This window comes from Phyllobates terribilis, unplaced genomic scaffold (assembly GCF_046119375.1).
Source record: "Phyllobates terribilis strain yellow unplaced genomic scaffold, ASM4611937v1 Scaffold_249__1_contigs__length_2872098, whole genome shotgun sequence".
NCBI classification, from domain to species: Eukaryota; Metazoa; Chordata; class Amphibia; order Anura; family Dendrobatidae; genus Phyllobates; species Phyllobates terribilis.
Genome location: NW_027363009.1, coordinates 1,671,067 through 1,687,274, shown reverse-complemented (window position 1 = coordinate 1,687,274; position 16,208 = coordinate 1,671,067). Strand labels below are relative to the sequence as shown.

General features: G+C 48.1%; 1 non-coding gene across 1 annotated transcript; it reads left to right on the top strand.

Moving 5' to 3' along the window:
• The first annotated feature begins 15,871 nt into the window (after positions 1-15,871).
• On the top strand, positions 15,872-16,062 carry LOC141218065 (U2 spliceosomal RNA). Its single transcript, XR_012286829.1, has one exon. It is a non-coding gene; the product is annotated as a U2 spliceosomal RNA (small nuclear RNA).
• The last annotated feature ends 146 nt before the right edge of the window (positions 16,063-16,208 follow it).

Here is a 16,208-nt window from a genome sequence, read left to right as displayed (position 1 = left end):
ATGTTGGTAATCGGGAATTGCTGGCGATTAAACTCGCATTTGAACATTGGCGTCATCTCTTGGAAGGTGCTAAATTTACCATTCAGGTTTTTACTGATCGTAAGAATCTGATCTATCTTGATGCTGCCAAGCGCTTGAATGCCCGTCAAGCTAGGTGGGCACTTTTTTTTTTGCGGTTTAATTTTTCTGTTACTTACATTCCGTGTACCAAGAATGTAAAAGCTGATGCTTTATCTCGCAGTTTTTCTCCCATGGTTGGTACCGAGGAGGAGGAGAGCATTTTACAGGAAGGTGTTGTGATAGCAGCATTGGACTCCGTTTTGGATGATGGGATTCTGAAAGCCCAGGAGGATGCCCCATCTAACACTCCCCATGGAAGGTTGTTTGTGCCTAGGAACTTTATGAGAGATTTGTTTGTGGAGTGTCATAAGTCTCGGTTGGCAGGTCATCCAGGAATTTCGGAGACTAAGAGACTTGTAGGTCGCAGTTTTTGGTGGCCTGGGTGGCAGAAGGAAGTCATTAAGTGGGTGCGTCAATGTACTGTGTGTGCTAGATCTAAGTCTTCACATGCTCCTGCTGCGGGGTTGCTTTGCCCTCTGGAGGTTCCTAGTGCTCCTTGGATGCATCTTGCTATGGATTTTATTACTGACCTTCCTGCCTCTGAGGGTTTCACTGTTATCTGGGTGGTCGTGGACCGTTTTAGCAAGATGTGTCACTTGGTTCCCTTCATCAAACTGCCCTGCGCCAGGACACTCGCTAAGGCTTTTGTTAAAGAAATTGTCAGGCTCCATGGCGTTCCTTCCGACATTGTTTCCGATAGGGGACCTCAGTTCGTGGCTCGTTTTTGGCGTGCCTTTTGTGACAGGTTGGGAGTCCATTTGTCATTTTCGTCTGGTTATCATCCTGAGTCTAATGGACAGACAGAAAGAAAGAACCAGGATGTTGAACAGTTTTTGCGTTGTTTTGTGGCTGACAATCAAGAGGGGTGGTCTGAGTTTCTGCCACTGGCTGAATTTGGTCTTAACAACCATACATCCTCTTCTGCTGGGTGTTCTCCTTTTTTTTGTTGTACTGGGAGACATCCGTCGTTTGGGTCATTCTCCAAATTGGTATCGGCTGTGCCGGAGGAGGAGAATTTTTCCGATGATTTGGAGAGAGTTTGGACTGATGTACGTCGTAACCTTCAAGAGGCCAACAAAAAATCCAAGAGGTACTTTGACAGGAAACGTCAAGAGGTTTTGTTTACTGTTGGTGACATGGTTTGGTTGTCCTCTAGGAATCTGCGGTTGAGGATTCCTTCTAAGAAATTGGGCCCGAAGTTTGTAGGTCCGTTTAAGGTGCTTCAGGTAGTTAACCAATCTGCTGTTAGGTTGGAGGTTCCTACCTCCTGGAAGATTAATCCGGTGTTTCATGTTTCCTTATTGAAAAAAGCTGATGTTTCTGATAGGGACGCCACTGTCTCTGTTCCTCCGGTGGAGGAAGAAGGTGAATATGAAATTTCTCGCATTCTTAATTCTAGATGGCATAGAGGGAGATTGCAGTATCTCGTCGCTTGGAAGGGTTTCGGTCCCGAGGATAACTCCTGGGTAAGGGCGGATGATGTCTCTGCTCCTAGACTTGTCGGAGCGTTTCACAGGAGGTTTCCTGATAGACCTGGGCCTGGAAGATCCGGAGGATCCTCATTGAAGAGGGGGTACTGTTAGAACCCTCCTGTTAGTTTTTTCTATTTTGCTGGTCACATGACTTTTTGCCTATATAATCCAGCTCCGCCCTCCTGGCCTTGCAGGACTTCAGTGTTACATTTACTCTTAAGCTAGCCAGGTGCCTTGTACCTTACTCTGTAGTTTGCTTGGTCTTTTGACCACTAGTACTTCTGTTTGTTTGTTTGTCTTTGCTCTGCTACAATTTCTGCTAGGAGGTGTCCAAATATATCCCAGTCCTTAGTTCTTGTAGGGACCCCTCCCTTATATCTATAGGTCAGCGTTCGGAGTAGCCGAGGACTTAGGCGGGTCTGTTCACAAGGAACAGGTCCCCCGCTGCATCGTAGGGAATCAGCTTAGTCCTATGGTAGGGACAGTTTTCCTTTCTTTCCTTAGTGTTTGTAGCAGTTCATAACAGCTCCCTGCATTCCACCGGTATGGGGCCACTCAATATTCCCACCGCGTGAAGGAGGAAGACTTAACAACCATCATGATCAATCCCCTACCTCACCACAGCTGGGCCAAGACCCAAGATAGTGACCCTGCAGTCCGCATGGTGAAAGACCTGCTGACCCGAGAAGACGTCCGTCTAGATCCGGATGCCCCAGAGGAAGCCAAGCAGCTATGGAAGGAGAAGAGCAGGCTGTTCCTCTATGAAGGTAAGCTGTGCAGAAGACTCGTCAACCACTGGACGCACGAGCTGACCTGGCAAGTCGTCCCAAGGCGAGATGCAGCTATGGTCCTGGAGGCTTACCATGACAGAGCGGGGCACTTCGGCTGGAAGAAACTGGAGTTCCTGCTAAGAGGACGGTTCTTCTGGATCAGCATGAGAGGGGCTGTAGAGAAGTGGTGCAGAGACTGTGGCCCTTGTAATCTAAGGAGGAAGGACCGCACCAGCCAGAAGACACCCTTGAGGCCCATCGTCACCAAGCAGCCTCTTGAGCTGGTAGCTCTGGACCACGTCAAATTGGCTCCAAGCCGGTCAGGATACGTTTATGCCCTGACAATCAAGGACCACTATTCCCGATTTCTAGTGGTGGTCCCGGTAAAAGACTTGACAGCTCAAACGGCGGCCAGAGCCTTCCAGCAAACCTTCTGCCACCCACACGTGTATCCAGAACAGGTCCTGACAGACCAAGGTCCTGCATTCGAGGCCAAAATCTTCCAAGAGTTCTGCAACCTCTATGGCTGTAAGAAGATTCGGACAACGCCTTACCACCCACAAACCAAAGGGATGTGTGAGAAAATGAACAATATAGTCATTGATCTCATGAAGACGTTGCCCCTGGAGGAATGCAGCCTGTGGCCAGAAAAACTGCCGGACCTGATAGACTTATACAACCATATCCCGGTGAATGCTACAAACTGCACCCCGGCTTACCTGATGAGAGCCAGACCAGGTAAGCTGCCCATAGACCTGGAGATGGGAGTCCTAACACCCAAGGACACCTCCCCAGATGCGGACTGGGATACGGAAAGGCGACTGCAGTACAAGAAGGTACAGGAGAGTGTGGAGAAGAGCCTGGCCCAGGCGAGACAAAAGCAAGAGAGGCTCTTCAACCAACACGTCCCTGCTTGTCCCCTGGAACCTGGTGAGCAGGTTCTGAAGCGAAAGAGAAGGCTACACAAGCTGGATGACCAGTGGGAAAGGGAACCCTACACAGTACTGCAGTCTGATCACGACAACCCGAAGGTGTGCGTGGTCACTAAGGATGGAGGAGAAACCACTAGTACCGTCTCCAGAGACCACCTAAAAATGTGCCCCGAGCAACTCCGTAGTGCAGAAGAGGATCAAAGTGACCTTGAACCCGCAGAGGACAAGGAAGAAATGATCAGCACCATTCTCGGAGAATTCCCTCAGTCCTGGACTCGAATAAACGGTGCCATAGTGGTACCCGTCCTGCATTTCCTGCAACCGGCTCAGCAACAACCTACACCAGAGCAGGAAGGTGGAGAAGAACAAGCAGTTCCAGATGCAGAAGGGCCTGTACCAGCAGCCCAGGAGAGTCAACCCTCTGCTGACAGTGAGCCTGCCATGCCTGCGGTAAGCCAGAGGACCCGCAGACAGCTGCCTGCCCTGCCTGTAAGTTTAGCCAGTGACTGCACCCCGAGCGCTAGTGAGAAAAACCAGGTTAGACCACCACCAGACAGTGGGTTACGTAGGTCAACCCGAAGCACTAAGGGGCAAATGCCAGCTCGCTGGAAGATCTAAGTGGATAATGTATGTATTTAATGTGTTATGTTGTACCCTGGTTATTAGTTATGTTTTTCTAGTTTTTCTAGCTCATGGACTGACAGGTTATGGACGATGAATAACCGGAACTATCATGTAGATATTTGCAGTTGGTGCCTCTTGCGAAGACGGCCACGGAAGAAAAACCTGTCTGGCGTGGCCCCGTGTGGTCCAAAGTAGGTAGTTTTGCCTTGCAGCCACGCCCAACGTTTGGGGTTTGCTTTGGACAGGTCCCCACATCGCTCAAAGACTTCGCCTTGTTGGGTGAAATGGACACCCGGTCGCGGAAGCGCCGTTTCCTTAAGGACAAAATGCACTTGTACATATGTTATGTTGTTGTTTATAACCTATATTTGTGTTTCCTGTTAGTCCCGGAGTACTAAGTTTTACTAGGGGGGAATGTGTCACCCTGGCCTGGATGCCACAAATGTATAATAAAGCTGTGTCTGAGAGCAAGGGGGAGGTTCTCTGGTCAGGGACCATTAGCATGCAGCACCTCCTGTCCCAAGTCAGTAGGGGGAGCAGGCTGACCCTATAAAAGCTGGAACTGGGGGCAGGGTTAGAGAGTTCTGGACGACCTGTCTCTGGAGTGAGAGGTGTCCCAGAGAAGGGAGAGCCAGTTCAGCTGAAGCTGAGGAGGTCGTGTGGCAGTAGAGGAGCCACGAGCCAGGGACGGAAGGCGAGGAGAGCCTGTCCTGGCTGAGAGAGAAACTGATCTACCGGACTTGGTGTCCGAGGCTGTTAGGAATCCAAGTCCTACAGCAAATAACCAGCCCGCAGGGGACTGTATGTTCCTTGGCCTAAGAAGCCCGGAGGTTCCGCCACAGCAGAAGGGTCCAGCAAAGCTGCACCAGGCCAAGAGTAGAAAGGGACCCAAGTTGCAAGCCATACGGGCGAGAAGACACGGTGAGCTCAGGAACGTGGGCTGTTACACCACAAGGAGGGAAATAGCCAGAAAGAGCGCAGAGAGCATGGTAGGCCTTCACCCTCACCCTGACCAGGGCCAGCTTCCCACTTGTTCTCAGACATCCAGGCCCCCTCCTAGCCGGGACTGTTTTTGGGTCGTCTCACCTGTTCTAATAAAGACCCTGAACTGTTTAAGAGGCCTCCGTTTCCTGGCTATTGCGGTCAGAATCATCCCCTCCATCATCCATCTATATACTGCCCTGGGGCCACACTCCTCCCGTGGGGAGTTATACTACTTAGTGCTGCACACCTACATCTGCCCCAGCGGTCTGCACTGCAGCGGCGGTTAACCCTGACCGCAATCCACGGGTGGCGTAGTCGGACATTTAAAACCCTACAAATAGACTGCCACAACATTTGGTATTACCACCCTGAGCCATGGACCGGGTTGCCACTACTACCCCCATTATTGCCCTATTGCCCGGTTCCGGGTAACCCACGGCCCAGGGGGCGAGTCATATCCATAAGATAGGGCATCAATGTATGATCGGCCGGGGTCCTGCACGCAGCACCCCTGCCGATCAGAAGTTATCGGTGCTGGCGGCGGCGGCCACCGGCCGGAAGTACTTGCCTGCGGTGTTTGGCCATCCATCTGTAGTGGCCGCCGCGGGGTACTGCACATCCGCCTCCCATTCAATTGAATGGCAGTTTGATGTGCACTAACAAGTGCCGACCACTACAACATGGCGACCAGTCACCGGAAGGTAAGCACTTCCGGCCGGCGGCCACCGCCGGCACCGATAACAGCTGATGGCGGGGGTGCTGTGTGCGGGACCCCGGGCAAACATAAATTGATGCCCTATCCTATGGATATGGCATCAATGTGAAAGTAGTGGACAACCCCTTTAAAGCACAGTGGCCATGAGGTTTCTATAAAATCCCATCCACTTTGCTTGAACTGCAAAACACTCTGTTTTTGCCACAGCAAATAAATATTGTCAAAAACAAACTGAAAGCTCATTGTGGGAACATAACCCACAAGAGTACTATGGGGCCTGTGACTTCCTCCTCTATCATTCTTCCTCAGCGTCTGACGTCTCAGCACAGCGGGCCTGATGACATCACTACATGGCACCCACTGCCCTGAGATGTGCAGGCGCTTCAGAATGCTTGCTGCATAGACCGGAGCAGCGGGAAACAAGGAGGAGAGGTGAGTATTTTTTTTTTTTTAAATCAATGAGCACATTTTGGTAGTCATAGTAATGTATAGAGGACCATGGGGAATTCATTATACTGTATGGAGGACGATGGAGGTGCATTATACTATATGGAGGACTATGGGGAGTGTATTATACTATATGGAGGACTATGGGTAGTGCATTATACTGTATGGAGGGCTATGGGTAGTGCATTATACAATATGGAGGACTATGTAAGTGCATTATACTACATTGAGGACTATGGGGAGTGCATTACACTACGTGGAGGACTATGGGAGTGCATTATACTATGTGGAGGACTATGGGGAGTGCATTATACTATATGGCGGAATATGGGGTGCATTATACTATATAGAGGTCTATGTGGAGTGCATTATACAGTATGGAGGACTCTGTGGATTGCACTATACTATATGCAGGACTATGTATGTGCGTTTTTACCTGCAGATTTTCGGCATCTAATGAAAATCTATGGGGAAAATCCACACATAAAACTCAGCATACTCACAAGAGAAATTGACATGATGTGGATTGATACACACACCGCAGCTCAGTTTACGCTGAATAAAATTAAAGCACAGTGGCCATGAGGTTTCTATAAATCCCATCCACTTTGCTTGAATTGTAAAACACTCAGTTTTTGCCACAGAAAATAATTAGTGTCAAAAGCAAACCAAAAGCTCATTGTTGGAACATAGGCCACGCGAGTACTATGGGGCCTGTGACTTCCTACTTCGTCATTCTTCCTCAGCATCTGACGTCTCAGTACAGCGGGCCCTATGACATCATTACATGGCATCCACTGCCCTGAGATGTGCAGGCACTTCAGAATGCTTGCTGCATAGACCCGAGCAGCGGAGAACATGGAGGAGAGGTGAGTATTTTTTTTTTAAATCAATGAACACATTGTGGTGGTCATAGTACTGTATAGAGGACTATGAGGAGTGCATTATACTGTATGGACTATATAGGACCATGGGGAGTGCATTATACTATATGGAGGACTATGGGGAGTGTGTTATACTATATGGAGGACTATGGGAGTGCATTATACTATATGGCGGATTATGGGGAGTGCATTATACTACATGGAGGACTATTGGCAGTGCCATATACTGTATGGAGGACTATGGGGAGTGTATTATACTATATGGAGGACTATGAGGAGTGCATCTTACTGTATGGAGCACTATGAGGAGTGCATTTTACTATATGGAGGAGTGCATTATGCTATATGGAGGACTATGGAGAGTGCATTATGCTATATGGAGAACAATGGGGAGTGCATTATACTATATGGAGGATTATGGGAAGTGCATTATAGTATATGGAGGAATATGGGGTGCATTATACTGTATGGAGGACTATGTGGATTGCATTATACTATATGCAGGACTATGGGGAGTGCATTATACTATATGGAAGACTATGGGGAGTGCATGATACTATATGGAGGACTATAGGGTTCAGCACACTATATAAAAGATTATGATTTTGCATTATACAATATGGAGGAATATGGGGCCCATTATAGTATATAGAGGGCTATGTGGGGGCTATTATAATATTTCGAGGGCTATGTGGGAGCCTTTATACTTTGTGGAGGGCTATGTGAGGGCCAATATACTGTATGCAAGCAATTATACAGTGTGAAGGTTTGAGTGGGGACCATCATACCATGTGGAGGGCCGTGGGGGTCATTGCACTGTTTGGTTGTACTGTTTGGAGACCTAGTGGGGGCCATTATACAGCATGGCGAGGTGTGGGGCCATTATACTGTATGATGACCTATTATACTTTATAGAGGGCTGTGTGGGGGCCAAAGCTGGGGGATCACACTGTGTCACGGTCACCATACTTTGCCGGGGGAGTTGAAGTCGAGTACAGTAGGGTCATCATTATGTGCATGTCCAGGGTACTGTGAAAGAATTCACATACTGTGTTTGTTGGGCACTTTTGTTGGTATCATACTTTAAACATGCAATGAAAGAGGAATCTGGGGCTTCAGTAGGAGGAAAATTACTTTCTAAAGGCTGGAAAGTTGTGAGATATGCTCTTCTGTGACCCCGTCGAATGTTATTTTTTTTGTTGGGTGGGGGGCAACTAGCACTTCTGCTATGGGATCCCATGATTTCTATGTACACCCATGTCTATGGGCCTGTTTACATGCCAGTGTATTTTCACAGTCTTGGGGCTCATTCACCTGTTAGTTTCTGTGCTATCACGTATAGTGCTATTTTTTATTTTTTTTCACAGATAGCATGTGTACCTATGACAGTCTATGGGGATGCTCACATGGCCATGATTTTTCATTGAGATATGTTTTATAATGATTCAAGTGTCAGATCAAATTCATCAATGAAAGTGTCCGGGTCTGTTAAAAGATGGGCCAGAACTCGGATGAAGTTTGTCCGTTTTTGACTGACCGATGGGAAAAGTACTGATGTAATTCTGACCAACCTAAGGTAAAAATCACTGATTAAACTCGCTCCATTTTTCTCGTACATGAAAAAACCTGATGTCTGAATGAGGCCTAAGTGGTCCACACGAAATTATATACAGTATCACCAATGCAAGTCTATTAGGCCGCAAAAACTGTGGACAGCATTTGGATGTCATCTGTGTGCCAGTCATGAAATGGACTGTTGGTTATGAGAAGGGGGAGAAACATTCATCAGTTTTATTTTCAGCTGAGAAAAGCTAATGAACCCTGACCAAACTGTGATGAAACTGATCAAAAACACTCATCACACTTACACCATTTTTGTGAGTAGAAGACATATCACTGTTGTATAATTCAGCACTTTACACACTACAGGGTTAACCCAACAGATTAGCTATGTAGCATCCAGAAGGCGGGAGGAGAAGAGTTAATATAAAGCTCAGTCCCAGGTTTGCCTTTAGAGTAATTAGCTTGGAGGAGCAGAGCAGCATGGAGCAGGGTGATGGCTCCACATTCCCTCTTATCCCTCAAGGAGGAGGATAGGAATTTGTCCTGATCCTCCTCCGCTGCAGCCGGCTGTGCAGGATGGGAAAGCATGAAGATGATGGGAATGTGCACTACACGGAAGGAAGATGTGTAAGGTAACTGGAACAATGAGGCCCACAGGGGAGTTATTGCCCTGTATGGAGGGGAACATACTATAGGTAAAACTGCCACCAATGGATAATGACCGATCAGTAAAGATGAGCAAGACTTTTGAAACTTACATTTGCAGAGTTTTCCCAGGAAATTCCATTCTCTGCAAATGTCTTCCAAAGCCTCTACTTGCCCTGAAAAACATGTATGACGCCATTCCCTTTTTTCCTTAACACACTAATCCCCTTCACTGCATTGATGTCGCCCTCTCTCTCTGTCTGTTTTCTGTCATGTTTCATGGCTTTCTCTCCCTATTTCTATGGCTAGGCTGTGAGCTGTGATGTACTTTTCTCTATCCAGGTTCACCACAAAATGGCTGCTTCCTTTCCTGCTTCTGCTTTTATACTTGCTATAATAGTCCTTCTTAATTGTCTGAGCTATACTATGTTAGGCCTCATTCACATGTGCAGGGTTTAAACCTGTACGTGAAAAAATGGTACCGGTGTCCTCAGTTTTCGATCAGTGTTTTTCACCGATGGATAAAGAAATTACAAAGCTTCTCCTATACAATGTTAAACTTGCACAGGACACTGATGGCACACTGACAGACCCATAGACCACTATTGGACCTCTGTGTCATCCGTGCTGCCGGAAAAAAAATGGACATGGCTCTGTGTGTTCTGTATGGACACAAGGGGTGTGTAAAAACACTGGTGTGTGAATAGCACCATACATTGAGTACACGTTCTATCCATTAAAACTGCTACAACTCGTGCGTGCAATGCAGATGAGACCTAATATGATGGCAGCAAGGCATTCTGGGAAAGCCCGTCTTCTCTGACTGATGCAATCTTCTGCAATGTCTCAAAAGGTGACATTCATTTTAGGCACAAAAATTCAACATGAACTTGATTCCCGTTGAATCGATTCGCTCAGATCTAGTCATCAGAAAATGTTTAAATTAGTTTGTTTTCCGTGTGTTTTTTTAATGTTTTCATACTTTCTTCTCACAATCTTGCAGTTCTCACACTGGCCACCAGGGCTATTTTACACATTTACTTCTGTCCTTTCTGGAAGAATTTTCAGCAAAGCTTTTTATCAGAGGCCGGATTACAATGACCGGTAACATACAGCTGATAACGCAGGTTCCACCAATCACAGTTGATGTCACACCTGACCTTACTCCCCTTCACCCAATGATCTTTGTACAAGCTCATTGGACGCTTCAATGCAAAACAGAGGCCCTGACTTCAGACCGGTGGTGTTCATGCTAATCTTGATGAGGTCGGTGTGCTAGAGTCATGCAGAGGTCAATGAATCAGGACTATCCGAGAACTAGCGAGCGCCTTGTGTGTCTCCATGTGTGCCTTGCCAATAATCTTACTCCAGTCAGTGACTGGAGTAAGATATGTCGCACAGAGAATGCCACAGCTTATAAAATTTTGCTGGTGCCCACTTTATCAGGGCTGGGTGAAAATGGAGTGTGAACGCTAAAAAGTCACAATTTCAGCCCAGCTTCGAGTTGCGCTAAAACTTTGTGACTTTTCAAAGCTTTTTACACTAGTATTCTGGCTTTGAATGAGGCCCATAGTGTCTAAGTGAGTTTATTGCTGTTAATGTAGATTTCCTGAAAGAACAGGACATATGAACATAGAATAGCCTCAGTGGTCAGTGTAAAAAATTCTAAGATTTCTAATTTTAAATATAAATTTTGATATGGGAAAATATTGCCAACTTTTTTGAATGCATTTAAACAAAACTTTTTTTATGATGCCTCCCCTTTAATTTTGCTTATGAAAATTTGGAGCTCTGAATCTGAAAAACTGAGCACCAACTACTATGAGGATTTACTGTTAGAAATGAATGAAAGGCAGATAAATTCAGAATAACATTTAATGTTTTATATGAATTTGACCCCTTTGCATATATGGGCGTAACTGTACGTCCGCGCTGAGGTGACTGCATGTGGAGGCGGCTCAGGAGCTGAACTCCTTCCACACGTGTCTGATGCAGACTGAAATAAAGGGGTTGTCCATTACTCAGACAACCCCTTCTTAATTACGGTTTCAATCATGTGAAATAGCAGCTATGCTCTCCTCTGGTGCGGGCGCCATTCCAGTGATGTCGGCGTCTGGTCTCCTGGAGCATGCATGACATATCACGGGAACCCTGCAGCCAACGCCATTCCAGTGATGTCTGTGTCTGGTCTCCTGGGGCATGTGTAGCACCCCGAGGGTTCGGTTGCTACAGGGGTATTGCACCTCAACCAGAGGTGTGATATTCCACTCCCAGGTAAGGATGGAGTGTGGACCAGGGCTCAGTTAGCTGCACACGCACACACTCCCCATTTCCGGGGGAAAGCTCGATGGTGCTCCCATTTTTGCAGGCACAACTGACCATGTCCCTGGCTGGAGTGGGGAGGGGGTAGAGAACCCAGTGGTGTAGGAGCAGAAGGGGACGGTTTCTGAAGCATAGGAAGGAGCGCATTGGGTGCAGGTCACCTGAGCTCAGCACAGAGAAGCAGATATAAGGTGGGAGCCATCTCAAGTCTAGGAGAATAGTAGGAGTAGTAAGAGAGAGAGCTGACAGGGAGCAGCAGCTCAGCCTGAGCTCAGCTCCATGAGGCAGGCCTAGAGAGAAGGCCGGGGCCAGAGAGAAGAAGAGAAGAAGGAAGGAAGGAGAAGAGACAGAGGAGTGGAAGGGCTCCAGAAACAAGAAGGCAGGAGGGATCCTAAGAGTGCAGAACGGCCAGCAACCATTGCAAACCCCATTATACCGGGTGAAAGGGTCAGGCCGTGGAAAGGTACCGGATCCCTAAGTTGGTGGAGGCGAATCTACCCTCAGCCAAGAACCGGAGGTTGTGACCATTTATTGGTGTGACCCCCCGCTAAACCTGCTAGGGAGGCACCATATAGGATAGCGGGAAGTGAAGGCCAATGCTTACCCGACACGGTCCGCGGTAGCCGGACAGAAGTCAGGACACTGGTGGGGCACGAGAGGCCAGAGAAAGGACAGAAGGGGGTCCTGTGCCATACTCCTGAATTGCCTGGGGGTTGACCGAGCTCCTCACCTGGTGGACACAGCACGGCTCGGGCAGTCCTTGCTGACAGAAGTGACTTGGATATCAACTGTGAGTAAAACACCCTGGACTGAATCATTGGACTCTGTGTGATTTATGCTGCGCCTGCACCATCACCCCCAGCATTCACTTTCACTGCCCTGAGGCTACACTTTTCCCATGGGGAGTTATCCTATCCCTGTGCTGCACACTAATACCAGCCTCAGCGGTCTGCCTCGCAGCGGCGGTTATCTCTGACCGCAATCCACGGGTGGCGTAGTTGGACATTCACAAAACTATAAATAGACTGCCACAGCATTTGGTCTGACCACCCTGAGCCACGGGATCGGGTTGCCACTACTACCCCCATCAGCACCATACACTAGAAGGCCTAGTTCCGGGTACCCCACGGCTCAGGGGGCGAGTCACATGCATGACTAATCATAGGATCCCTGCAGCCAATCAGTGACTGTGACTCACCCCCTGGGCCGTGGGGCACTTGGAACCGGGCTTCAGTGTGATGATGGGGGTAGTAGTGGCAACCTGATCCCGTGGCTCAGGGTGGTCAGACCAAATGTTGTGACAATCTATTTGTAGGGTTTTGAATGTCAGACTACGCCACCTGTGGATTGCGGTCAGGGAGGACCGCCGCTGCAAGGCAGACCGCTGAGGCTGATGTAGATATGCAGCACAGGGATAGGATAACTCCCCACGGGAAGAGTGTAGCCTCAGAGCAGGTAATAGGATGCTGGGGGTGATGGTGCAGGCCGCAATAATAAAGGTCCAGAGTCTACTTCAAACAGTCCAGGGTCTTTATTGTAGGTGGTACTTATGACCCAACAGGAGTACAGGGTAGGAATGGGCCTGGGTGTCTGAGAACATTCAGGCGAGCCCCACTGGTCAGGGTGAGTGGGTAGGCCTACCGTTCTCTCTGCCCTTGCTGACTATCTCCCCCTTTAGTGGTGTGATAGCCCACGTCCCTGAGCTGGCCGTGTACTACGCCTGTATGGCTTGCAACTCGGGCCTTAGGTACCTGTTGCTTCTCTGTGCTGTACCAGTCCCTCTGTGTGGCGGAGCCTCTAGGCTTCTCAGGCCCAGGGATCTAAAATCCCTCGCAGGTAGGTTATCTGCTGCCGGGCTTGCAACCCTGACAGCCTCGGATCCCAGTGTCCGGTTATGTAGTTCTCTCTCTCAGGGTCCCTTCTGCCTTCTTGTTTCTGGAGCCTTTCTACTCCTCTTTCTCTCCACCTTCCTTCTCCTTCTCCTCTTCTCCTTCCTGGCCCCGGCCTCTTCTCTAGGCCTGCCTCGTGGAGCTGAGCCCAAGCTGAGCCTCAGCTCCCTGTCAGCCCTCTCTGGCTGAACTTCTTCCCTCTCTGAACTAACCGACTGAACACTCTCCTAAGATGGCCCCCACCTTTTATCTGCTTCACTGTGTCTGAGCTCAGGTGACCTGCAACCAATGAGCTCCTTCCTATGCTCCAGAAACCGTCCCCTTCTGCTCCTGCATCACCGGGTTCTCTCCCCCCTCCCCACTCCAGCCAGGGACATGGTCAGTTGTGCCTGCAATAAATGGGAGCATCTGCGAACTGTCCCCCGGAAATGAGGAGTGTGTGTATGCAGCTAACTGAGCCTTGGTCCATACTCCATCCTTACCTGGGAGTGGAATATCACACCTCTGGTTAAGGTGCAATACCCCTGTAGCGACCGAACCCTCTGGGCGCTACAACTGCATCACTCTCTCATCCTTTGAACAGAACTGACAGCCAGAGAGCAGCAGCAGATTACACTTCTTTAGGGTGTCCCTTTCGTCTGAAGGAAGTGAGAGTGAAATGGCTACTGACTGCGTGATATGAGGTCACTCGAGTCCTGGGAGACTAAGCGCAGACTTGGGTAGAACAGCAACAGCACAAAAGGTGATTATAGCTGTTTTATATGTAGGAAATATTGTGATTGAGAGCTGTTTGAGTAGTGGACAACCCTTTCTATATAGCTGACATTTTATCTCTAACAGTCGCAGTCAGAGCTTCGTTTCGGCCGCAGCTCTTAACCATTTAAATGCCGCTGGCTCCCATTGGCGCTCTGGGATGAGGCCGATGAGTTAAAATGAAAGCTGGTGGCATGCTGAAGGTCCCTGTCTCGACTATATTTGAACTGATCTGAATCAGAGCTTTGAAGGAAACTGGTATTTTCACTATATAGCATAATAATGTGGTATTGCACCGTGTCATAGAAAATATTGCAATTTCTGAAGCCACTAGTAAAGGAGCATTCCTTCACCCCTCTCACCTCCTCTTCTGCAATAGGACAAAAGAGGGCAATCTAAGCAGCCCATATGCAGAATGCCCAGTTGACAAGTAGGAAAATTAGATGTAGCTGGATAGTGAACTATGGCGGAAGGCATCGGCGAGATCTTACAATATCCCACCGCTGCCACCAATTTGTCAGGGATTTGCACACACAGACTATCCTGATTACTCACTATGTAGTTACTGGCAAGCAAGCCGTGAGCGTATGGCGTACACGCCTCCGAATTTCAACGCATTGAATGTGTATATGCCCCCATACGATCATTGCCAGCTTCACGATAACCCAATTAATAGTATTCACTGCCACCACCGATCAGTTCTAAATACAGGCCTGATCGGACTCCTGCTTTCTGGTAGCGTATGGCTTCGGGGGAGGAACGATTACAGAACAGAAGAAACAGGACTAATACATTTTATATTTAATCCAAAAGGAGGCAGGGTTTATGAAAAAATATACAAAGGATTTTACAAAGAGGGACAGTACAATACATATACAGTTACACAAAATAAAAGGTATTAATGGAAGAACTTACTAGACAGATCAGAGACTATTCAATTTACCTGGAGGAGAGGTGCTCCAATGGACTGTTATGGAGCAGGACCTGTGCTTACAAATATGTATCTCACGGCATGAGTATAGAGCAGCAGCCTTTTAAACTCACCTGAGCTAACAGGTATGTGCGCTGGTTACTCTGCTGCGCTTAAAATTTCTTTTTTGGTTTGCTACAATGCCTTTTCTGAAACGTTGTCTCCCTCTGCTGGAACACTGACTTCTTTCATTTAATGCCTGCAGACTATAAAAGAGAACCCAACCCAAAAAGTTTGGTTGATTAGTCTGTGGCATTCTGTTAAACTGTTGCTTATGGCGGTCTCTGTGAGCTTCTCAGCGACATTCAGCCAGCCAGGTATCCTGCCTGCAGTAGATGGAATGTGGCAATGGAACGCTGGCTGCGCGTGTCATAATAGGCTCTGAGCCTTTATATACCTGTGCACAGCAGCAGCCACCTTCAGTCTGCTGCTGGACAGCCAGCAGCAGCAGCAGCAGGAGAGGTATGTAATCAGGAGCCCTCCTGCTAAGGGTAGACAGCTGCTCGTTCCACCCCACCCCCCGCCTTAATTGGTTCTCCTCCCTTCCAACGGTGTTGAGGCGGGTGGGAACAGCAGGGGGTGAAGGTGCTGTGTTTAAAGAGGTGGAGTTATGCAGATCTAAAACGCGTGGATTGCAGCAGCAGCAAGCCGAAAAGTGCAGGCATGTAAGGGATCTAGAGGTTGACAACATGTCTTCTTAACGGGAGTCCAGGAGCTCATCTCCACAAATGGACTTTTCAGGATCCTTGGGTGGCTCCGTAGTTTGAAACCAATTCTGGTTATCGCTTCTCGGCCTTTTGGCTAAGATCAAGTGTAGTATCTGTTCTTATCAGTTTAATATCTGATACGTCCCCTATCTGGGGACCATATATTAAATGGATTTTTAGAACAGGGAGATGGAAAAAGAGCTTGCTCTGTCCACTCCACGCATTGACCTGGTATTGCAGTATCTCCAGGACCGGTGCACCCCTTCTTTAATGCAGTTTCTAAAATCAGAAAGAATTGAATTCAATGTTTTTTGTTCATTTTGCTTGTTTGTCGGATTTTGGGATGGACTCTTTGGCTTTGCTTTTCTTCTCCTCATTGGATTTTTCATGTTCAAAGTTGCAGAAGCCAGA